At 46.1% G+C, this 24,459-nt stretch overlaps 1 long non-coding RNA gene across 4 annotated transcripts in view; it reads right to left on the bottom strand.

The window, feature by feature from the left end:
• LOC139705158 (uncharacterized) overlaps positions 1–22,274 on the bottom strand; it is a 49,210-nt gene extending 26,936 nt beyond the window's left edge. The window contains exons 1-4 of one of the 4 annotated variants that reach the window (XR_011707011.1): positions 21,808–22,274; positions 19,225–19,333; positions 7,977–8,098; positions 1,346–1,896 (exon numbers count right to left, since the gene is read on the bottom strand). This is a non-coding gene — a long non-coding RNA (uncharacterized lncRNA). Of the gene's footprint in view, positions 1–1,345; positions 1,897–7,976; positions 8,099–19,224; positions 19,334–21,807 lie in introns of those variants that run through there. The other 3 variants (XR_011707008.1, XR_011707010.1, XR_011707009.1) reach the window with 3 other exon arrangements.
• Positions 22,275–24,459: the final 2,185 nt, after the last annotated feature.

Below are 24,459 nucleotides of genomic sequence, written 5' to 3'. Positions count from 1 at the left end.
TGAGTTCAATTCCCAGTACCCCCCACACACACACAAAAAGGGGGAGATTAAGGCAGATTTTATGGGACCCTGCTTAGTTTCCAAGAGAGTGGATTGTTATAAAAGAATAAGTCTGGTCCCTGAATCCCTCTTTGGCTTCCTATCTCATTATGTGACCTCTTTTGTTTGCCTCCCACAATGGTGATGCCATTTTCCATGTGCCCCTTGTGAGGGGCTGCCCAATCTTAGACTTTCAGCCTCCCAAACCACAAGCCAAATAAGCCTCTTTTCCTTATAAGTTACCGAGTCTCAGGTGTTTTGTGACAGCAACAGAAAATGGACAAATATAGAAGAGACTCTGATCATCATCTAGGTAGTTCCTTCTTTCTTGCCTCCCCTTCTACTATCACCAGGTAAACACGTTTGGAAGACAGGGAACAGCCTGACCTCTGCTTAGTGATTAAGTGACATGATCATCGTTGATGCATAGAGCCAGGATTCTTTTTGTTTTTTTTTTTCCATCATTCCCACAGTGAGCAAATGCTGCAGGGACCCTGTTAGACCTGCTTAACCAGCTGTGAACAGCTCACACCTATTCCCTCCTCACACCTGTCTTTTAAACCTGTGTCTTCCCCGAAGGCTTGCTCATGACTGAGGAGAGGCCTGGGAGGCTATAGCCTCCCCTCAAGGTCAATTACTGGGCTAATGAAGGAGGATAATAGCCCAGTCCCTGGGGGCAACCACTTCTGTGGGATACTTTTTGCTCCAGAGCTCCTCATGGGGCCAGACTAATCTTGGACTCTTAAAACCCGTCTGACTCTAACACCTTCTCCTTGCAGGTTCCTCCTGAGAGCCTTCCCTCAAAAAATCCCTGCCTGAGGGTCCTGTGTCTCAGGGATGCAGAATCTCAGTCTTCACTCAGACCTAAGAAATCTTAATGTGCACTTGGACGGGAATATGACCAGGGTCCTAATGAGAAGAGATACATAGGAGCAGAAGGCCATGCTGCTGGATCCGGGGTGGGCGTGGGAGTGTGGGTGTGACCCATCCATGCAGCCCAAATGGCTCTGTTGAGCTTGTGTCTGCAGGGCAATGTCGATGAGAAAACCCTGTTATGGGGCTCAGTGGGCCAAAGCCCAACCCCCACCTGCATCCGTTTTCCAGGCTGTCATGACAGTACCACAGTCCGTGTGGCTTAAAACAAGACTTTATTGCCATGCAATTCTGGAAGATGGAAGTCCAAAATCCAGGTGCTGTCAGGGCCATGCTCCCTGTGAATCACATAGGGAGACCCTTCCTTGACTCTTAGCTTCTGGGGTTTGCCAGCGAGCCTGGCATTCTTTGGCTAGGAGACATATCACTCCAGCTTCTGCCTCCATTGTCACATGGCCATCTATTCTTGTGTGCCTCTTCTCTTCTTATAGGAACTCCAGTCGTGTTTGATTAAGGGTCCAATATTCTCCAGTATGACCTCATCTTAACTAATTACACCAGCAATGACCTTACTTCCAAATAAGTGTGTTTTATTTTTTTTTTCTTTGCAGTGCCAGGACTGAACACTGAACCCAGAGCCTCCTGATGCTAAGCAAGGGCTCTTCCATGGAGCTACATCCCCATCCCATTTTAGTTTATTTTGAGACAAGTTCTCTCTAAGTAATCCATGTTGGCCTTGGACTTGCAATCCTCCTGCCTCAGCCTCCTCAGTAGCTGAGATTATAGGCACTCTGCCCAGCAAATAAGGGTACAGTTTAAGGGACTGGGGGTTAGGACTTCAGTGTATCTTTGTAGGGGAACAGAATTCAGCACATCACCTCCTCTCTGCCCATTTGCCAGCTTCAGGATGCCCGGAGTCATGCAATCTGTTTCTTCTTTTTCAGTTTCTTCTGTGGCAGGAATAAGGATGCCGGGACAATGTGGCTAGAGAGAGGAACAGATGGGGCCATGGGCATGGGTTCCATTGCGCTGCCTGGCTTGGGGAAGCAGGTGCTCAGCACAGGAAGGTGCTCCCCTCTGCAGTATTCTGGGTACTCAAAGGCTATCATTACAGCTGCTGTCCTGGGCAGTCAGTACCAAGCTGTGTGGGCAGGGTCTGCTCTATAGGAGAGCTCACAGCTCCCCTAGGGAGCTATTTTGTATCAATAAAAGATTACCAGAGGTTTCAGACAGTTAGGCTTCAGGGTCCATTATTTAAATGCAACTGCCTGTGACTACTCTCCTGGCATCAGGAGGGCTGAATGGAGGTGGGCAGGGGCGTGGGGGGCAACCTGGGTGAGTCGAGAATGTATCAGAGACTCAACACTCAGTCCTCTCTGGTCTCATAATGACTTTGCACTGTGTGCAAATCAATCTTACGGGGCAATTTCCTGTTGTCAGGACAGAGCGGTCTCCCTCCCTCTCACCCTCCTGCTGCTGAGCTCTCCCTCCATGCTGGCTCCAACAAAGGGGAGAGTGTTCAGCATTCCGCTTAATTGATGCAGTGACAGGTCCTTTTGCTGACATATTCTGGCATCTGTCTGCCTTATTCACGGCAGCACAGCATCAACCTGAAATTGTCAGCTCTTTCCAGAATAATCAGTTCTCTTCTGGATCTGAGTCTCAAAGACTGCATTGATTTTTTTTTTCTCACTCCAGTATGTGTGAAGGTCATCACAATAGGCTGTCTCCGCCCACCGGCACCCCCAGCTCACCAAACACAGGCCATGAAAAGACCAACAAGAACTTGGCAATCTCTTGCCCCTTCACCTTGCTGAAGCTCCACATCGGGGCATAAGTGCCTCCAGTTTTTAAGATGCCAAAAAATCATCAAGGTGGGATCTTGTTAAATGCCGATGAAGGTTCTGTAGGTCTAGGTGAGGCCTGAGATTGCTCCTACCCCTCTGGCCACCACGAGCAGCAACACATAAGTAGTCCTCTCTGCAAGGCGATCGAGATGCCAGGGATGTGACAGATGTGACCAGCGCTGGCTCTGGGTGCTGGAGGAGCAGGAGGGAGAGAGCATCTAACTGTCTGGGGGATGCAAATCACAGGGAATGGAGACCATGTGACCTGTAGTTCTAGAAAGATCACTCAGGGTATGGCCAGCTGAGTAGAGAATAGAAAGGAGGCACTGAAAAGAACTGAAGGCCGAGAAGCCGGGAGGAGGCTCTTGCAGTGATATAAAACACGACGAGCAAGATAAAACAATAAGGTCTGAAGTGGGAGAGAGGCAGCGGTGTTGGAGAGGAGGGGAAAGGTCAGAGTGACACGGAATTGTGAAGGGAAGGTGCTGGGGAGGTGTGCAAACCCCACACCTGTCCTACCTAGAGGGAATGAGAAACCCGCCCAGAGGGCTGCCAGGTGGTGGCCATAGGGAAGCTGGAGAAAGAGAGAAAAGGGGAGAGAGGAGAATGAGGAGCGGGTGTGGCTTGCCATGGGCCAGGGCTCCAGGGAAAAGAATCCACGCTGGAGGCTCCTGGTAGAGGCAGGTGGGGAAAGAAGCTATGGGCCTCTTGGGTAAGGACAACTGGCCTCAGGGAGGCAGTGCAGCCCAGCCTAGTGTCTCATCAAAGGAGCTCCCAGCCCGGGGGCCAAGGCCTTTCTGGAGGGCCCTGCCTCTGTGGAGGCCTGTGATTCAGTCTCTCCATGACCCCTTTCTTGATTAATTAGGCTGGGTTTCATTAACTTTTAAGTCTTTCTTCTCTCCTATCAGCATTCAAGGGCATAAGTTTCCTTTAGAGTATAACTTTTATGTCATCTTGAAAGTTTTGGTACAAGGAGGCATGTTCATTATCACTAAATTCTAAATAAAATTTAAAAATCCATTATGATTTCTTCTTTGGCCTATGAGTTATTGAGAAGTATTTTTAAAAGTTTCAAATACATGCAGGTTTGTTTGGTTGTTTGGTTGGTGGTGCTGGGATTTAAACCCAGGGGTGCTTTACTAGTGAGCTACATCTCCAGCCTTTTCACTTTTTATTTCGATTTTGAGACAGGGCTTCACTAAGTTGCTACAGCTGGCCTTGGACTTACAAGTATCCTTCTGCCTCAGCCTCCTTAGTTGCTGGGATTACAGACAGAACTTTAACAAATATATATATATATATATATATATATATATATATATATATATATATATATATTTTCACACACACGTTAAGTAGGGGATTAGATTAGATTATCTGGAGGAAAAATTAATGAACTGGAAATAGATCTGAGGCTACTACATCATAGAGAGACAATGAGATGGAAAATATTAAAGAGAGCAACTTTAAAAGATGAGGTCTCATTTAGCTACTAAGACTCTCAGAAGGAAAATGAAGAAATGAGGACAGGCAACATCTGAAAGACATTAAAGGCTGGGAATTTACTAAAAAATGCACATAAACACATTTGTGCACATGTTTCCATGGATACTCCCTGTATCGCTCTGAAGGTCCATGGGGACAAGTTTTAGGATCCCTGGGTAACACTGGTTGCCTGTTCACACTCTATTCTTCTCTTTTTCCTTAAAAACCAATTTTGTCTGGGGCAGTAGCTTCCTTACACCTTGGGATGGCCAGGTGACTCAGTTCTGAACTGAGATGAGAAGGTTTTGATAGAATGGTAAACTCAGCTGACATGTTTTTTTTTTTTACCTTTGTCCTTAATCACCCTATCTGGTACTTGTATGCAATGCTTGGAAGTCTGACAGCCATCTTATGACCACGTGGATAGAAGCTCATGCTAAGGATGGTCAACCAAAAGACAGGAAGCTCTAATGCCAGCCATGGACTACTTCCACCTTGGGTGTATATGAAAAAATAACTCTCTTTTGCTAAAGTCACCATAGGTTGAATTTCTTCTGTGTACAGTTACACACAATCCTCACTGAAACCCTCTGCCTTCCATCAACCCAGAACGGAGTCCACAGGCCACAGGCCACAAAGAGGAAGAGAGTAACAGATCACCTCCCGAGACATGGAGACTAGCTCTCGCTCTACAATGTCACCCTCAGCCCAAGGAAAACACAAGAACAATGAGAACAGTTTAAACCAAAGTTTTTATCCCTACACTATAGTCATCTTTATCTTTTAGAATTATATTATCTTAGGAAAATGGTATTTTATATTCCCACGTTCATTCTTTTCCTGTAACAGTACTGAGATTCCTTTGCTCTTCCTCCCTAGCCCTGCCTCGTCTGGTCACTTTCCTTCTCCCTACCCTCTTCTTCCTCCTTCTTTATCTTTCTCACCTTTTCCCCCTCCCGTCTTTGAACCAGGCCATCCTTTGAACCTGCTCAGTCCTGAAGAAGGCCTAGCTGGCCTCTGGCCCTGAGACTCTGGGGGAGGGTGGGACAGGCATCTGCTATAGTCCAAAACTCACAATGGACTTTAAGCCCACCGTGAGGTATGGGGAGGTGGAAACTGAGGCCAAGGTGTTTAAAGGTGGGGCCTTCAGGAAACAATGAAGGTTAAATTAGGTCATCAGGATGGGCCCCCTTATTAAATGCTGGTGGCTTTGTAAGAAGAGAGATACAACCACATGAGCACTCCCTGTCTCTTGCCAAGTGATGCCCTGTGCCACTTTGGGATTCTACAGCTTGAAGACCATCACCAGGTGCAGAAAACCCTTGGCCTTGGACCAGAACTGTGAGCCAAGATAAACCTTTTTCTTTTATAATGTGCCCAGCCTGTGGCATTGTGTTATTAGCAATAGAGAATAGACGGTGTCATCTCAAAGCTCTTTACTGTTGCATCTTGAAAAATTTAACAATGGAAGCCAAAGGGAGAAGCCAGAATATCCCAAGGTCAGAGAATCATAAAAGTGTCTTTTCAGAATGAGTAATATACCTGGTATTACTATGTAAAGGCCTCCAGATGTCGTAATATCACAATACAACAAATTAGGTCTTCATTTTTAAATATGACATTGACACAGTATTACCATTTTTTTTTTGTATGCACAGGTTACAGTCTTTTTTATTCACACTCCAAGAATTGCCCACAAAAAAATGAATTATCCACAGTCCCCTCAATAGCATGCCCCCATTGATTGGAGAACCTCCTACTAGACTTTAACTTTTAAGGTTGCCAGTGGCAGACACCTGCAATCCCAGCTAATGGGGAGGCTGAGGCAGGAGGATCACAGGGTTGGGGACACAGCTCAGAGATAGCACTCTTGCCTATGCGCACAAGGACCCGGGTTCATCCCCAGTACCAAAAAGAAAGAAAGAAAATAATTTCCCATGAAGCTCTTGAGTGAGGGCCATAGGTAGGTCTCCCTCTTTCAGGAAATCTATTATCTTATCGTTAAGTCAAGGTTTATAGCCAAGCAGGAGGACCTTGAGAGACCCTTGACTTTGCAAATGTGATAAAGGCACTGGCTTGGGAAGCAGACCCCTTCCCTGCACTCCCACTATGTGAAGGAGAGACTGTCACAGGGCCAGGTAAAGAAGATGGCCCAATGCTGAGATGAGCAGGCCTGTAAACAGAGCAGAGTGTCAGGAACATTTATTATTAATGCAACGTGGAAGGAGATCCCTGCAGGCTTGGGTCTAGTGGCCAATTAAACACTTTCTGAAATTGCCAATGTCTGGATGGGGAACAATCATAAGTGAAAAAGCTGATGTGTTGCCCTGAGCTAAGGGATTTTTGTTGTGTTTGTTTGTTGGTTTTGTTTTTGGTACTGGGGATTGAACATAGGGGCGCTTTACCACTGAGTCACATCCCCCACCAGGGGCGCTTTACCACTGAGCCACATCCACAGTCCTTTTTATTTTGAGACAGAGTCTTACTAAATTGCTGATATTGGCCTTGAATTTGCAATCCTCCTTCCTCAGCCTCCAGTGTTGCTGGGAGTCACTGGGATTACAGGTGTATGTGACCATGCCTGGCCTGAGCTATAGTGATTTTTAAAGCTAAAACCTACTTTTTTTTTTTTTTTTTGGTACCAGGGATTGAATTTAGGGGTACTCGGCTACTGAGCCAAATCCCCAGCTTATTTTGTATTTTATTTAGAGAGGGTTTCACCAAGTGCTTAGCACCTCTTTTTGCTGAGGCTGGCTTTGAATTTGTGATCCTCCTGCTTTAGCCTCCTGAGCCTTCTTAAGCCCTACTCTTAAACTCCTTCAAATTGGGTGTGGTGGTGCACACCTATAATCCCAGCAATTCAGAAGACTGAGATGGGAGGATAGGAAGTTCAAGGCCAGCCTCAGCAATTTAGTGAGGCCCTGAGCAATTTAGTGAGACCCAGTCTCAAAATATAAAATAAAAAGGGCTGGGGGTGGTAGAGCACCCTGGGGGTTCAAATCCTTGTGCCCAAAACAAAACAAAGAAAGCCTTCCAAGGAGGGAGACAATGACTATCTTCAAAACAAATGCTCTTTGAAATTTTGAAAATAAGACACTAGAGGGTTTCTTAAGCCTAGTCATCCTTCCTTCCTTCTCCCAGCTGATCCATTCCACAAACCAGCCTGACAAGTAAGTGCCTGTAAAAAAGCAAGTTAATTATTTTGAAAATCAATTAAATTACGTATACCCTTTGAAATAAGGATTTCAAAGCAGTCTAGAGAAAATAGTCAGAAAACATGGGCACTAGATTCTCTGTTCTGCTAATGGCTGACTTTTGAGTTTTCTGATTGTTAACCTTGGCTAGCAATGAGATCCCACTGGGCTTTGGTTTGCTCATACTCTTCTGAGTGACATTCTCCCCATTTTAATGGCCTAAAAGCATAATGAGATGAATGAGTCACAAGTAATAATGATAAAAAAAAAAAAATCTATGCAGGAACAAAACTTCTCATCACCATGAAGAAGTAACATCGTGACTAGGAAAGCAAATCACTGGAGACCACGAGGACACATAACTCACACTTATATGTACTGCTCACTGTGCTAAGCACTTATGTGTATCCAGTCATTTAATACTTATTTTGAAATTTTACAGATGAGGAACTGAGGCCCAGAGAGGTTAAATAGTTTGTTTATGGCCACACAGTGTGTTAGTTAGCTTACCATTATCACCAAACACTAGATAACGTACCCAGAGAAAAGGTTTATCATGGCTCACAAGCTTGGAAGCTTCAGTCCAGGTTCAGTTGTCCTTGTTGCTTTTGGGCCTGGGGGAAGGCAGCACCTCACCCTAAGTTGTCTCTGATGGAGCTGCTGGGGAGTGAAGGAAGAGGAGGAAGAGATGAGGGTCTCGCATTGCCCCTAGAGGGCACACCCCCAGTGACCTGAGGGCCTCACATTAGGATCCCGTGCTTAAAATTTCCGCCAACTCCCCAAAGCACCACCCTGTGGACCAAGTATTTAACACATAGGCTTTGGGGGAATATTCTAGATCCAAACTATAGCACACAGTTAGGAAGTGACCGAGATTCTTCAGCCCTTTAAAGGACAGGGAATGGCCTGGAAAAAGACAGGCAGTATACTGGTTTCCACGGGCACATTGATGAGTCTATTACTTTCCTAGGGTTGCTGAAACAAATGACCATGACCTTGGTGGTTTAAAACAACAAAAATGTCTAATCCTCCCAGTCTCAGAGGCCAGAAGCCTGAAATCCAGGTGTCAGCAGTGCTGTGTGGCCTCTGAAGACTCTAGGAGAGCATGCTTCTGATAGACCCAACCTGATCTTTTCTTAAAATTGGGCATCTCGCCATAAAACCATGAAAAGATAATTTCAGCTTTACTATAAATTACTGCAAATTCTGAACCTGCTTGGAATGCCTGCCCGTGCCTTGAACTCACCCATGCCTGGCTCTCTGACCAGATAGCAGCCCTCTCTGAAACTTAGTGACACCTCATAAATATTGGCCTTCCCTGGCCAGACAACGACCCTCTCTGAGGCTCTAATGGTCCTCATAAATTCTGATGTTGGGGCCAGCAAAAAAAAAAAAAATGTAAACTACCATTAGTGTGATGCTTGTCAGAGTTCTGTTTCTGTAACCCCCCCTTTTGTGTAACTTTCTAGGCTATAAAGCTGGGCTGTAGGAAAGGTGGGGTGCTGTCTTGTTCCAGCCGTTTTGGGAGGGAGAGGCAGCCCGGCCGGTCGAAATAATAAGCTTGCTTTAATTTGATTTTAATTAGAGTTAGCGGTCTTTTCTTGCGTCCTGGTCTAACACTTCCTGCCTCCTCCAGCTTCTGGCAGCAGGTAGGTCATAGTTTATGGCCATATCACTGTAGCCTCTGTCTCCATGTGTGTACGGCCCGCTCTGCCTATCTTTTATAAGGACACTTCTTTGGATTTGGAGGCCACCTAGGTGATCTAGGGTGATGTCATTTCAAGATCTGTAATTTAATTACATCTGAAAAGATCCTCCTTCCAAAAAAAAAAAAGAAATCAACCATGTAGAGCTCTTGCCTAGCATGTGTGAGGCACGGGTTCAAATCGCAGCACCACAAAAAATAAATAAATAAATAAGATAAAAGCCTTTTGTGCATCTACAACTAAAAATGTATTTTAAAAGCAACCACATACACAGGTTCCAGGGGGCAAAATGTAGACATACGTTTTTCGGAAACTGACACTCAATTGATGATAATCACTAAGGACTTAATGTCATTTTAAGACACAGAAAACTCCTCTTAAATTGGCTTAAAAGACAAAGTAAGGTCACAGGCTTGATCAAGGCTCAGGAAAGTGACTAGGACTTCCTCAGCTCTGGCTCCAGCCTCAGGCAGGCTCCGCCCTGGTGGTCTGAATGGCCTGGCAGCAGATCCTAGGGCTCGGTGACTCCATGTTCTAGCTTTTCCTTCCCAGCACAGTTCTTGGCTCCTGTTGACCTGGATGAGCTGTAGACTAATCATGTGGCGGGGCTGGCTGGCCTAAGGCAATCAGGATCATGCCTGGAGGCAGAGATGGTGTCACCCCCACCTGAATGCTGGCCTAAAATTGGGAGCACTTAAAATCGAGGCCCTATTGGGAAACAACCACAGTGGACTAACTGGTCAAGGCCACACCCTGATAAAAGAAGCAGAACTGGGGTTGAAACTCAGGTCTGCTTGACTGCAAAGTCTTTCTCCTGGCAGGAAACAGCTCCAGGGCCCAGGCTGGGGTCTGGTGCAGCTCCCTGTCCTCCTGTCTGTCTGAGGCAAGCCTCTGGCACTTTCCTTGTAGCTCTGCCATGATGGATCAGCGTAGGTCAGTTGTAATGAAGGAAACCATGTTCAGGGAAATAACTGGATAGATTTTCAAAGAATGAGTGAGAGTCTTTGAGGGGAAAGCTGACCACCGCACAAGAACCAAATACCACTCCTCTTACACTACTCTACTCAGCGTGACAATGGTTCAGATATGGTCTAAATGTGTCCCCCAGGGTTGGTCCCCAGTGTGGCAGTGACCAGGTGGTAAAGGTTTTAAGAATTGGGGCCTAAAGGAAATTCACTGGGACGTGGGGCACCCCCACTGGAAGGGATGAATACTGGTCTCCTCGAGGATCAGTTCCCAAGGGGGCCCCTCCCAGCCTCCTGCTTTCTGTGCTGCCATGTAATGGCCTCTGCATACACTCCCACCACAGTGCCACCCACCATCAGACTGTCACCAAAGCCAGCAGATGCTGGCACCACGATGCTCTTGAATCTCCTCACCAGTGAGCTAAATAAATCCCTTTTCTTTATCAATTACCCAGCATTGGGTATTTTGTAATAGAAATACAAAACAGACTAAGGTAGCTATTGACGGCTATCATTCCACCCACTATGAGGTTTTCCTGTTGTTCCAGCAAACTTGATTGTCAAGTGATAATCAATACACAAATTTCTGCTTTCCTCTTTGTGTCCATGAGAAGATTAATTCTCTTTGGGACCCCTGGACCTAGCTCTCCGGTCAAGTGCCCTGACACAAGCAAGTCGCTTCCAGTGGGTGAGAGAAGCGATGGGAGGGTGGCATTTCCCCACTCCAAGAAGTTGTGATTTTTACAAAATCACCAAATCTAATATTATGGAAGGTGCTTTAGATGTTTTCCCTTTCATCCATTAATATAGAGTTCCCCTCTGCTGCGAGTCCTCAGGACAGGAACCGTGTCCTCTTTCTCTCTGTATTCTGAGCACTGCTCAGGCTCTAGTCCTGGTGTAGGTGCTGAATTCACGTCCATCAGATAAATGAATGAATGAACAAACACCTTTTCTAGTGCATACAAAACTGGGTCAGGCTCTCAGGGATGAGCCACCTGATTCACACTAATCAAATGTGCCCAAACAAAACTCATGAGAAACTGTCACATAAAGCAGAATGCCAATATTTTCCTTTGCAGGAGGGCTGATGAGGAGGGTGAGTGTTGCTATCTGCATCTCTAGGGTAGTGGAATGGGGTCACTATTGGGAAGAGACGAACAGTTATTGTAATATTTGGGCTTATAAAATTCCCGTGTAAGTTCTCTCTCTGGGCCAAGCCCGGTCTAGAACATTGCCCATCTTCCAGAGCATAGCAAACCACATTTCACAGACTCAATTAAGAGTGCTTGAAGGGCTGGGGTTGACCTCAGTGGTAGAGTACTTGCCTCACATGTGCGAGGCACTGGGTTCAATTCTCAGCACCACATATAAATAAATGAATAAAACAAAGGTCCATCAACAACTAAAAAAAAAAATTTAAAAAAAGAGAGAGAGTGTTTGAACCAACCAGAGATCTGTCTTATTCTGTTATCCTGCATTACAGAAGTCACAATTACTTAAAAATAAGAAAACGGCTGCTGGGTGCAGTGGTGCATGCCTGTTATCCTAGTGGCTCAGGAGGCTGAGAGAGGAGAATTGTGAGTTCAAAACCAGCCTCAGCAACAGCAAAGTGCTTAGCAGCTCAGTGAGACCCTGTTTCTAAATAAGATACAAAATAGGGCTTGGGATGTGGCTCAGTGGTTGAGTGCCCCTAAATTCAATCCCTGGTACCTCCAACAAAGCAAACAAATAAATGGTCTGGGGATGTGGCTCAGCAGTCCAGTGCCTCTGGGTTCAATCCCTAGTACTAACTAAAAAAAGAAGTGTGTGTGTGTGTGTGTGTGTTTGTGTGTGTGTGTGTGTGTGTGGTGGGGGTGTGGCAGCTGGAGTCTCCTGCCTGCAATCCTACTTGCCACGTCCAGTTACCTGGAGGCCTTTGTGAACTTGGAATTCAGTGTCCTCAGAGTTGTGCCTCCCCTTCCCCCACTAGAATGTTAAAGGTAAAGGTAGTGCCTACCTGTGAGGATGGCCTGAGGCCTGAGCCTAAGCAACTCCATTTTAAAAAACTCCAGTTTAACCTGCACTCTCACCAGGCACACCCACGGAGCCTTCCAGTGAGGCCTCAGACAAGTCACTTCCCCTCACCCTGATAAACAGAGTGAAGCCCCTGGCAGGCTGTCCTCGCCTGGTAAGAGGTCAGGGTGGAGACCACCAGACCAGATGTTTCTGACCCCAGGGTAAATGATGTCATGGAGAAATCTGTTGGTAGCTATAAGGATTGAAAGGGAGGTCAAAAGCCCCCAAATTCTGTATAAATAATAGAGCTGATGAGCAGGGATTCAGCCAGCAGAACGAGCTGGAGAGCCTGCTGAGGACCTGACATCCCATCACTTGTCATCGTTTCCTGAGCCTCTGCGTGATCCTCACAGCTCCAAACTCTACCGCCCGACTGAACCTTGGTGAGAACCACAACTTCTCCCTAAGAACTTCTCCTCAAGCGGTCGTCCACTCTGTTGGTAAAGATGGCACCTGGAGCGCTTCTCTTCCGGGAGCTCAGGTCCATGAGGCACTGAATGGCGTGAACCATCACTTCCAATCCCTGTGAATGGCGCGAACTTTGAATGGCGCACCTCCAATCCCTGAAGTGTCTCGAACTCTCCACCAATAAAGAAGTAACAGGGGCTGGGGTTGTGGCTCATCGGCAGAGCGCTCGCCTCGCACGGGCGGGACCCGGGTTGAGCCTCAGCACCACATATCATAAATAAATGAAATAAAGGTATTGTGTCCAACTACAGCTAACAATAAATATTAAATAAATAAAAAAGAAGTAACAGCCCACTCACCCCTGCTCCTCCTCATCGCGTGTTGAGCCCACTACCTTTCAACTCCTAGTACCTGAGACAGTGTACCGTACATGTTGAACCACGACGCAGAGAAAAGACCACCAACTCCAATTTTAAACCAAATTAAAGCAAGCTTATATAACAAAGAGAGCCGGCCAGCGACTGCTAGAGAACAGCCCAGCTCTCAGGGAAGAAAAGGTTTTTATAGCACAAAAAGTTACAAAGGGGGGTGTCTGGGAACTTACAGCTAACAGGGTACTGGCAAACGTAATCAAGGGCAGTTAGCAGGCTGATGATCCACGTGGCTTGATATTTCAAGGTAGGGAGTAAATTCAGATCCCAACATCAGAATTTATGAGGCGCCGCTGAGGTTTCAGAGAGGGTTGTTATCTGGCATGGAGAGTCAGGATTTATGAGGTACCACTAGGGTTTTAGAGAGGGTCCTTATCTGGTCAAGGAGAGCCAGGTATGGGTGAGGTCTGAGCCCAGGTAGGAATTTCAAACAAGTTTAGAAATCTCAGTAATTTATAGTAAAACAGAAATGCACTTTTCATGACTTTCATGTGAGGAGATGGCTCCCAATCTTAAGATAGAATTAGGCTGGGTTCATACATATGTGCCTGCTGAATACAAGGTAGGTGAATGTCCCTGCCTCTTGGCAGAACGCACCCCTCTAGTGACCCACCAGATTGGGCACCTCTCCTCCCTTAGAAGGTCCAGGAGACAAAGGAAAATGTTCAGCACCATCACTTTATCTTGGCTGTCCTTTCCCTACAGAGCAAATAGTGAAGTGCCATCAGGGTGCAGGGTCCTTCAGCCGCCAGGCTGGTCCCCAGGGGTACCGAGCTGCCAGAGGGCAGCTCGCTCTCATGCTTGGTTCTGTCTTGCGGAGACAACACTCCTGAGGTGTGGTAAATCCAGCAAAGTCCTGCTTGGGCTGCATGGACACCAGTACCCCAGGAGAAATAAGTGCCTCCTAAGGGTTGGCGCAGGTCAACTATGAATTCTTTGCCCTCTTCTTGCCTTTTCTACTCCTTTGTCGCTAACTCTGACCCTGGCCAGGATAGGCCTCATGTTGCCTTCTGTTCCCAGGATAGGAAGGGCCAGTGGCGGAGAGCAGGCTTAGCATGCCCGAGGCCTTGGGCTCCACTCCTGGTGTCACACACACATACACAAGAAAAGGAAAGTGCTTATAACATGCAGACCATCTTTAATATCCATATATTGTGCCAGGTGCAGTGGCACATACCTGTAATCCCAGCAGCTCCTGAGGCTGAGGCAGGAGGATTACAAATTCAAAAGCAGCCTCAGCAACTTAGTGAGACCCTAAGCAACTTAGCGAGACCCTGTCTCTAAATAAAATTTTAAAAAGTGTTGGAGATATGGTTCAGTGGCTAAGTGGCCCTGGGTTCAATTCCTAGTACCAAAAATAAATAAACAAACTAACAAATAAATAAATAAATAAATAAAATAAAACAAAACCCCCATATATTGTATTCTTGAAATATATTGAGAATGGATGTTCCCTGTTCTCACCACAAAAATGATGACTGAGAAATAATGCAATGCATATGTCAATTAGTTTGATTTAGTCATTCCAAAATGTGTATATAGGGGCTGGGGATGTGGCTCAAGTGGTAGTGCGCTCACCTGGCATGCGTGCGGCCCGGGTTCAGTCCTCAGCACCACATACAAACAAAGATGTTATGTCCGCCAAAAACTAAAAAATAAATACTAAAAAAAAATTCTCTCTCTTAAAAAAAAAAAAAGATGTGTATATAGATTTCGAAACATGTTGTACACAATAAATACATATTCTTCCATCTATCAATTAAAAATATAATTTAGAAAAGGAAGGCTTTGAGAAAGCTATTCCCAATGCAGTAATAGACAATGCAATTATTACAATCTCCTTTTAAAAGAGCATGGTGGTGGATGCCTATGGAGCCAGCTACTTGTGCATGAGTCTGAGTTGAAGGACCCAGGAGTTGGAGACCCACTTGGGCAACACAGCAAGACCCTGTCTCAAAGATAAAAAAGAGATTTTTTTTTTTTCAAACTAATTTCCCCAAACTAACAAATTAACACATTTTCTAGGCAATTATCATCAATGACCGCTAACATTACAGAAAAAGAGGCCATGAGAGAACATAGCACACCTAGTATTGTCAAAAAAATTAAACCTGAATGTGATCAGGCCTCTATGTCCAACTAATACTATTTTATACAGAAATTCAGGAGACAAAGGAAAATGCTCAGCACCATCACTGGGCAAAATCAGCAAAATGCATAATATGGGAAACTGTGAGCCAGTTTTTTCCGTTCCTTCTTTTTTCCCAGTACTGGGATTGAAGGCAGGGGCACACTACCACTGAGCTACATCCTAGCCCCTTTTATTTTATTTTGAGACAGGGTCTTGCTAGGTTACTCAGGCTGGCCTTGAACTTAAGATCCTCCTGCCTCAGCCTCCTGGACCACAACAAGTTTCTTAAATAATGGGGAGAGGGCAGGGGGAATTAGACACGTCAATCTATTACAATACATGGATCTTACTGATTCTGATTCAAATAATTTTTTTTTTAATGTATGAGATAGCTGGGTGCAGTGGCACACATCTGTAATCCCAGCAGTTTGGGAGCCTGAGGCAGGAGGATCTCAGTTCAAAGCCAGCTTCAGCAACTTACTGAAGCACTAAGCAACTCAGTGAAATTGTCTCGAAATGAAATATGAAAAAGGGCTGGAGATGTGGTTCAGTATTTAAGTGCCCCTGTGTTCAATCCTGGTACCAAAAAAAAAAAAAAAATGTATGAGAAGACCATAATTATGGGAATTTAAACACTGACTAGCTGTATTAAGAAATGTTTATTTATGAGCATGAAAATAGTATTGTGGTTGTTTTTCTAAGAAGAATTCTTGTCTTTTAGATATGCACCCTGAAGTATTTGCAGATGAAATGATACAAAGTCTGAGATTTGCTTTGAAATAAACCGGGGTGGTAGATGGGAAGAGCCCACATCTGGTTAATCACTAAGTCCTGCTGAATATGTCTCAGATGCATCTCTCATTTCTCCTGAAGGCCCCTTCTCACTATGTTCTGTGCTTCTAGTCTCTAATCCCTCCTCCCTCAGCCATTAGAGTGAGCTACATAAAATAATCTTTTTTTAATTTTTATTTTTTGCAGTGCTAGCGATCTGTATTGGGGGTTGAACCCAGGGCCTTAAACATGGTAGGCAAGCACTCTCTCACTGAGTTACACCTTTAGCCCCTAAAACGACCACTTTATTCTCTTCCTTAAAACCTCCAAGTGGTTCCCTACCATCTCCAGGATAAAGCCAAGCTCCCTGCAGACGGCTCTCCATGCACAGGCTGGCTCCCGCTTTGATCTCTTGCTGCTTCCTGTCCTGCACATTACCATGACAATGCTGAGATACTAGTGGTTCCAAGTGTCCCTGTCCTCAGCCAGCACCATTCTTGCCTCCTACCACCTCTCCTAAGATGGAGCACAGTCCTCAGTACCAAAAATCAAAAACAAAAGCAAACCAGATTCAGTGTAGGCTTTCTCTCTTCCAGCAAGCACTGTCTCCTCCTCCTCTCTTCCCCTCTGGCTGGCTTGGGTATGCAGCCCATGTGTAATGCCACAATTTAACTCACTATGTACTATTATTTCTTTTCTTTCTTTTTTCTTTTTTCTGGTACTGGGAATTGAACTCAGAGACACTCGACCACTAAGCCATATCCCCAGCCCTATTTTATATTTTATTTAGAGACAGGGTCTCACTGAGGTGCTTAGTGCTTCGCCATTGTTGAGGCTGATTTTGAACTCATGATCCTCCTGCCTCAGCCTCTGAGCCACTGGGATTAGAGACATTCACTACCACACCCAGCCTAGTATATTTTTTGTGTGTTTTCCTACATTCTTTAGACTATAAACTTCTTGATGTTCCTCCCTCTGTTCCCAATACCTGGTGTACTGGGGCCTATAATAGTAGGTGCTTAATAAATGTCCAGGATAGGATAGAACTCAGGACAGAAGATTTACCTTCTGTGGGTGAACTTCAAGAATGACTGATGAGCCTGGGAGTGGTAGCACATGCCTGTAATCCCAGCAATTTGGGAGGCTGAGGCAGAAGGATCACAAGTTCAAAGCCAGCTTCAGCAATTCAGTGAGGCCCTAAGCAATTCAGCGAGACCCTGTCTCTAAATAAAATATAAAAGGGCTGGGGATGTAGCTCAGTGGTTAAACATCCCTGGGTTCAATCCATGTACAAGAAAAAACCTAAAAAGAATGACTAATGGAGGATTTTTTCTTGGTGTCCTTTAAAATACACAGGCTGCCACCAACCAACCATGAATAGGGGCACAATCTGCCCTATAGGCAAGAATTGACTAGCACAAGAGGTCACTAGGACCAGAATGCCCCGTGACTTTTCCACAATTTAGTAAGAAGAGTAGGAAGGCAGGTCTCTTAGAATTCATCATCTATGAGAGTTGGAGGATTTCCTTAAGTAGGTGATATCAGGTAGCAAATTGAATTTATAGTCTCTTACTTTTTGAGCCTATTTCTTTTCTTTCTTTTTTTATGAGCCTGTTTCTATCATTCTTCACACATTCTTTTTTTTTTTTTCCACATTGGAATCAGAAAAATCCTTTTATGTGCAAATCAGATTCTGGTAGGATATTTATTCCTGTGTCATCAGAAAGTCAAGCCAAGGGTAGAGACAGGATATGTTTCACAATGATATTCTTTTGATGTAAAGAAAGTTGGAAAACAATTTTTTTAAAAAGTTGGGATTAGTAACATACTTTACACAAAGATATGAAAAATTGTGCTCTGTATATATAATAAGAATTGAAATACATTCTGCTGTCGTGTATTTAAAAAAATAAAATCCATTAAAAAAAAGTTGGTATTAGTCAGATGATCTAGTACTAACATCACCTATACAAGTATACGTTTGATGGGTGGTCTTGGAAATTTGACTTCTCTTAGTTTCTTTAATGATAAAATGAAGCTGTAATTTTGATAACATTTTGGTTAAGGTCTAAAGTCTAAGAATGTATGATTTGTCAGGTTTGACTTAGAGTCCTCAAATTCCAGCGTTCTGGTTCTTACAGTACTAATCTGTAAATCCCCATGTAGTACTAATAGTGAGAAACAGACCCCACAGAACACACACACACTCACGCACAATCATGCTTCATTTTATATTCTGAGAAATGCCTTGTTATTTTATCATTGTGTGAACATCACACTGTACTTACACAAACCTAGATAGTACAGCCTGTTACACTCCTGTGTGGTAGAGCCTGTTGTTCCTCCGCTAAAAACCTGTACAGTATGTTCCTATACTGAACACCACGCACAATTGTATCAGTGGTAAGTGTTTGTGACCAACATAGAACAGGTTCAGTAAAGGTACCTGGCCTGAGGAGGAGGAGGAGGAGGAGGAGGAGGAGGAGGAGGAGGAGGAGGAGGAGGAGGAAAAAAAGAAAAGAAAAACTAAATGATAAGAATTTTTCTGTTTCATTGCAATCTTATGTGACCACTGTCCACTGTCATTTATATGGTCCATAATTAACCAAAATGATGTTAGGCAGTGCATGATACATTTACAGAGTGCAGAGAGAGAGAGACAGAGAGAGATCAAGCTTTATTTTAAGGAATTGGCTCATGTAATCATGCAATTATGGGGACTAGTAAGTCTGAAATTCACAGGGATAACCAATGAACTGAAGACCAGAAAGTGTGACATAGTTGATGTTTCCATGTTGAGGCAGAATTCCTCCTCTTCTAGGAATTTCAGTCTTTTTTCTCAGTTGAGTCTGTCTTCAACTGATTGGACAAGGCCAACCCCCTTTACAAAGGGTGATCTGCTCTACCCAAACTCTATTATTTGTGTTGGGAGTCGCCCTGGCTCCAAAGACTAACTTCCCCATCCCCCAAGAAGAGCCTTACAATGGTGAGCCCTGCTGGCTCACATGATCCTTACCCACCAATCAGATTAGCCCTGCTGACTCACCTGATCCTTACCCACCAATCAGACTAGCCATGCTGGCTCACCTGATCCTTACCCACCAATCAAAAAGCACCCCCTGCCAACTCTCAGACCACCCCCAGCTCTATAAATATGCAGAGCTCTTCCTCAATAAACGGGCATTTTCTCCGATGGCAATCCTTGATTGTTCTTTCACTGGTGCCAAAACTCGGGAGGGGGAATGCCTCGCTGCTAGAGGGCCCCCTCTCTCAAGGCTTGCCGTTCTTGTCCACTCTTTCGAGCGCTGCTACTACTCACACAACACCGGCTCTTCAGTAGGTGAGTTCCCCTATTGGGCATCCAACTTCAGATGGGCTATATGCAGGGGCTTTGACTGTGATCATCCGGCAAACTTCTGATGCCCAATCTAGAGGAGAGAACACATCCCACCACAACTTTCACGGTCACGGTGGACCCTTTGTAACCCAGTTCATGAGCAGGAGGTCCTGAGGGGTAGAAAAACAGGCACTCCCCTCTCCCCGCCCTCTAACCACCCTTGTCCCTCTCCTGACCTATGGGGGCCTCCTCTTCCTTCCTTGCAGACTCCCCTTATTAAATTCTGCACACAAGATTGGCCTTACTATCAATTAGACAATCAAAGTCAATGGCCCCCAGGAGGATCCCTAGATCCCGAAATTCTCAGAGATCTGTTTAACTTCTGCGAGCGCTCGAAAAAGTGGAAGGAGTTCCCCTATGTTGAGGCTTTTTCTCTTCTTCGTTCTCACCCCGACCTATCCGGCAGATGAACCCCCTCCCTACCGACCTCCCCCGTCGGCTCCGTCCAGCCCCTCAGGTGCTCCCCCTGACTCGGCCGACACCTTTAGTTCCTCCCAAACTAGGTCCCGCTCCCTAGTCCCACAAACCATGGCCCCTTTAAGAGAGGTTGCTGGACCTGAGGGCATTATCCTGGTACATGTCCTATTCTCTATGAATGACCCCATGCAACTCGAGCGAAGGTTGGGCTCATTCACCACAGATCCAACCACTTACATTAGAGAGTTTCAATGGGTCCTCCAGGCTTATAGCCTCACTCACCATGATATATATATATGTTATTGGCTAATACTCTCCTTCTTGAGAATCGTACCAGAGTCTGGGAACTTGCCAGAGCCCATGCGGATGAAACTCACCGAGTTAATCCTAATCACCCTCTGGGGCCACTTGCTGCCCCAGATCAAACTCCCGACTGGGATTATAATACACAAGCTGGCATACAGAGTAGGGACCAATTCTCCGCATGTATTATTGCTGGGCTCAAAACAGCAGCATGTAAGGCTGTCGATTTCCAAAAATTACAAGAGACCCCATCGGAATTTCTGGATCAGCTTACAAAAGCCCTTCAGCAGTAACCTAGATCTCAAAACCCCAGATGGCCGTCATGTCCTTATGTCATATTTCCTCTTGCAGAGCTACCCCGACATCTGGGCCAAACTAAAAAAGCTCAAACAAGGCCCTGCCATCCCCCAAACTAAGATCTTGGCAGTAGCCTTTAAGGTTTGTATGCTCACCCAGGTGCTGCAGGGTCCTTCCTTGGGTCGCCGCCCATCACCGAACCCCCCGCCTCCCCCGGGCGCCTGCTTCAAGCATAGCAAGGAGGGACATTGGGCCAGGGCATGCCCTGCACCATGCACTCCATGTACCCCATGCCCTAAATGTCAACAACAAGGTCATTGAGGCTCTGACTGTTCTAAATCCCGTAGGAGGCCTATGGCCAGGGAACCCTCTGACCTTCTGAGCATGGCAATCACTTGACGGTGCCTTGGGTCCTTGTCCCCAGCCATAATGATCAATAGACAGGAACCCAGGGTGCAGATTCAGGTGGATAGGTGCAAGGTTGACTTTCTCCTTGACACCGGGGCTACCTTCTCAGTCCTGACAGATTTCTGGGGGCAAACAGTGCCGTCCACCTCTCCTATTGTCGGGGTAGGAGGAAAGACCATCTATCCAAGAAAGACTCCCCTATTACTCTGTTCCATAGACAACTTCCCATTCTCTCAGATGTTCCTAGTTATGCCCCAATGTCCTGTTTCTTTGCTCGACCGAGATATTCTCTCTAAATTCAATGCAACAATCAACATCCGGGTTCCTGGCATCAGGCCCCAGAATTGGCCTGTTTGTTTTTTCTGGCCCTTTTGGCAGAAGACTGGCCATTCTGCTCCACTTGTGAGGCTGACATGAAATACCATACTAACCTGGTTGACCCAATTGTATGGGATACCCACACCCCCTCCACCGTTTCCTGCCCACCAGTTAACATTCATCTCAAAGATCCTAACACCTTCCCCAATCAGGCTCAATACCCCTGTCCTGCTCTTCTGGGCCTACAACCTATTATTCAGGACCTTCTTAGCAAGGGGTACCTCTGTCCTGCTCATTCCCCTTACAATACTACCATACTAGCGGTAGAAAAGCCCAACTGGTCCTATCGTTTAGTTCAGGACCTACGACTCATCAACACCTCCATTAGGCCCATACATCCTTTGGTTCCCAACCCATACACCCTGCTGTCTCAGATACCCCACACTGCCACCCACTTCTCGGTCATAGATTTAAAGGATATCTTTTTGCCTTTAACCTGGACTGTCCTTCCTCAGGGATTTCGATAGTCCACACCTCTTTGGACAAACCTCCGACCTCCAATCTTTTCACCCCCAGTGCCCCGAATCCTCCTTCTTGCAATATATTGATTATCATCGGCAAATCTCTTTGCCCACCTGCGGGGAGGAAAGCACCCCACCACAGCCTTTAAGGCTACGGTGGCCCTCAGGGACTCCTTCCTTGGGCAGATTTGAAAGTCCTAGTCCTCTCACCACAGGACTCGGGCGCTAGAGAGACACTTACCCTTTCCTTCCTCTCTTTCCAGCCCTGGGAGTATCCAGCCTCTCCAGGAGGGGTCCCGAAAAGCCTTGGCCAAGGTCTCCCACAGCTCCAGCTCCATCCAGGATGAGAGCTTCGACTGTCAGGATTTGGTGACGACCAATCTCTGCAGCTCGAACCTGCCACTTAGGCACTCCTGATTTTTTGGCTCTAGCAGGGACGCCTCTTTTGCCAATAAATCAGTTTCCTCCTTCTCTGCGTCCTCTTCCCTCCTCCTTACATGGGTAATGTGTCCTCTCTGCCGTCGACTCTCCCCTACAATGCCTCTTGGATCAAATATAATACCCAGGCCTGGCCCACTTATCCCTTAGACAACCAAAGCAGATGGCCCCTTTCTGGGTCCCTGGATCTCTCCATTCTAAGGGATCTCTACAATTTCCAGGCTTTCTTCTTGCTCCAATCCAATCCTACTCTCTGTACTTCTTGCAAAGCTCTACAAATTCTTCTAGCCTGTCCAAAGGGCACTCAACAGATGACACAGTTCTCCTACTTTCTTGGCCTTAAAGGGATATCCTTCTCCACAAAAGGTCCAAATAGCATGTAAAGAGGTCACATATCTCTCAAGGGGAAAAGGCCATTACAGTAGACAGAAAACAGCTTATTGTGTCTATACACCAAAGACCAAAGATGACATACTCTCCTTCTTGGGTTTGGCTATATAATCTGGCCAAGGGCCCCCAAGATGAACTTCTACTCTCAGTGGTAGGGAAGCCCTTTAAAAAAGCCCTCCTCCGGGCACCCGCCCTGCATCTCCCCGACCTCTCCCGACCCTTCACCCTCTATGTACATGAAAAACAGGGACAAAGTCTGGGTGTTCTGGGTCAGGAATATGGTCCCACATTTGCACCTATCCAAACAGCTCGACCCCACTGTCAAGGGCTGACCCCCATGCCTCAGAGCCCTAGCAGCAGCATGACGATTTTACCCTGCCCTACCACCAAGCTGAACTCATAGCTGCCACAAGGGCATGCGAGCTAGCGGAGGGAAAAACACTCTCCCTATATACCCATCTCCCATGCAGCCATTTGGAAGAAAGGGGGCTATTGACCACCAGAGGAACGGCAGTCATTAATTCCACACTTATTTCTGGCCTACTACGAGCCTCCAGGCTGCCTTCCCAACTGGGAATAATCCATTGCAAGGCCCCAAACTTGGGGCCGCCCTACAGAGCTTTACCTCCTCTCTGCTACTCGTTACCACTGGGGATCGGCCCAAAGATCCCCAGCAACTCTTCCAGTTTCTTCACTCTCTATTCCATTCTAGTCCACAGAGTCTCACTACTTTCCTTCACTCCTTTTTCACCCTTTCCCCATGCGATAAGACCCTCCTACAACAGATCACTTCCGCTTGTCAGATCTGCCAGAGAACCAATACCAATACTCCATTAAAACCTAAACCTTTCCCTTCTCCTCAGGCCCACGGTCATACCCCAGCTGCAGATTGGCAGATTGATTTCACGAACATGCCCCGAGTAAAAAACATAAAATATCTTTTTGTATTGGTAGATACTTTTTCGGGATGGGTTGAAGCCTTTCCCACTTCTAACAAACGGGCCTCCATGGTAGTTGATCTGTTGCTTACTCACATAATCCCCTGTTTTGGGATGCCCACTTCTATCCAATCAGACAATGGCCCAGAATTCACCTCGCAGATAACTCAGGGACTGGCTCATGCACTATCACTCCTTGGCATTTCCATTGCCCTTGCCGCCCCCAGGCTTCCAGAAAGGTTGAAAGGACCAATCTGTCCCTTAAAGAGACCCTCACCAAGCTCACCATGGAATTAAGCCTGGTCTGGGTAAAGGTGCTCCTCTTGGCTTTATTGCGCATTAGAGCCTTCCCAAAGAAGCTTTCTAATCTCTCACCTTTCGAAGTCAGGTATGGCCGTCCGTCCCCTCGTTCCTCCAGGATTGCCTACAGAACCCCTACCCATCTCTGAAACCTATGCTCTGCCCCTCCTCTTCCATCTATGCTCTGAACTCTGGTGCTATCAAGACTGGCTCCTTCCTGACCCCAGTCTCTCTCAAAACCCTACCTCCTTAACACCTGGTCAACTTGTTTACTATTGCCCACCGGGGGAAAAGCCCCCTCTAAAACCAAAATGGAAGGGCCCTGCTCAGGTGATTATGTGCACACCCTTAGCAGCCAAACTCAAAATACCTAATAACCAACTTACCCCATGGATTCATATTTCCAGGCTTAAGCCCAGCACTCCTACACCTTCATCAGAAGAGCCAACAATTGTCACCTGTCATTAAGTACTCTTGTCAATGCTCCCCCTCATTTCTGGCCCCTCTTGGGTCCTCTCTTTGCCCTATGTCTGAAGATTCAAGGCAAGTGACCCTAAGGGCCCCTTCCAGCCAGACCCCCCCCCCCACTTGCTTGAATCTGGCCAGTAGTGGGACCATTGTGTGTTGTCCTTCTGACAAACCACTTAGGTGTCCAGAGCATGGTGACCCCTAAATAAGTGTGATCATAAGAGAGCACTTTACCAGTTGCCTTCTGGGCCTAAGGAGAAACGTGTGTTTTGTTTACCCTCCCAGTTTCGTAAGAATTTCAGGTATCAGTATTTAAAGTTGAGGAGAGAGTGAGCTGTTTACTTCCTGTGGTATGGAGG

This window comes from Marmota flaviventris, chromosome 3, assembly GCF_047511675.1.
Source record: "Marmota flaviventris isolate mMarFla1 chromosome 3, mMarFla1.hap1, whole genome shotgun sequence".
NCBI lineage: Eukaryota > Metazoa > Chordata > Mammalia > Rodentia > Sciuridae > Marmota > Marmota flaviventris.
The sequence above is the reverse complement of the archived record's forward strand: the minus strand, read 5'-3'. Positions and strand labels throughout refer to the sequence as shown.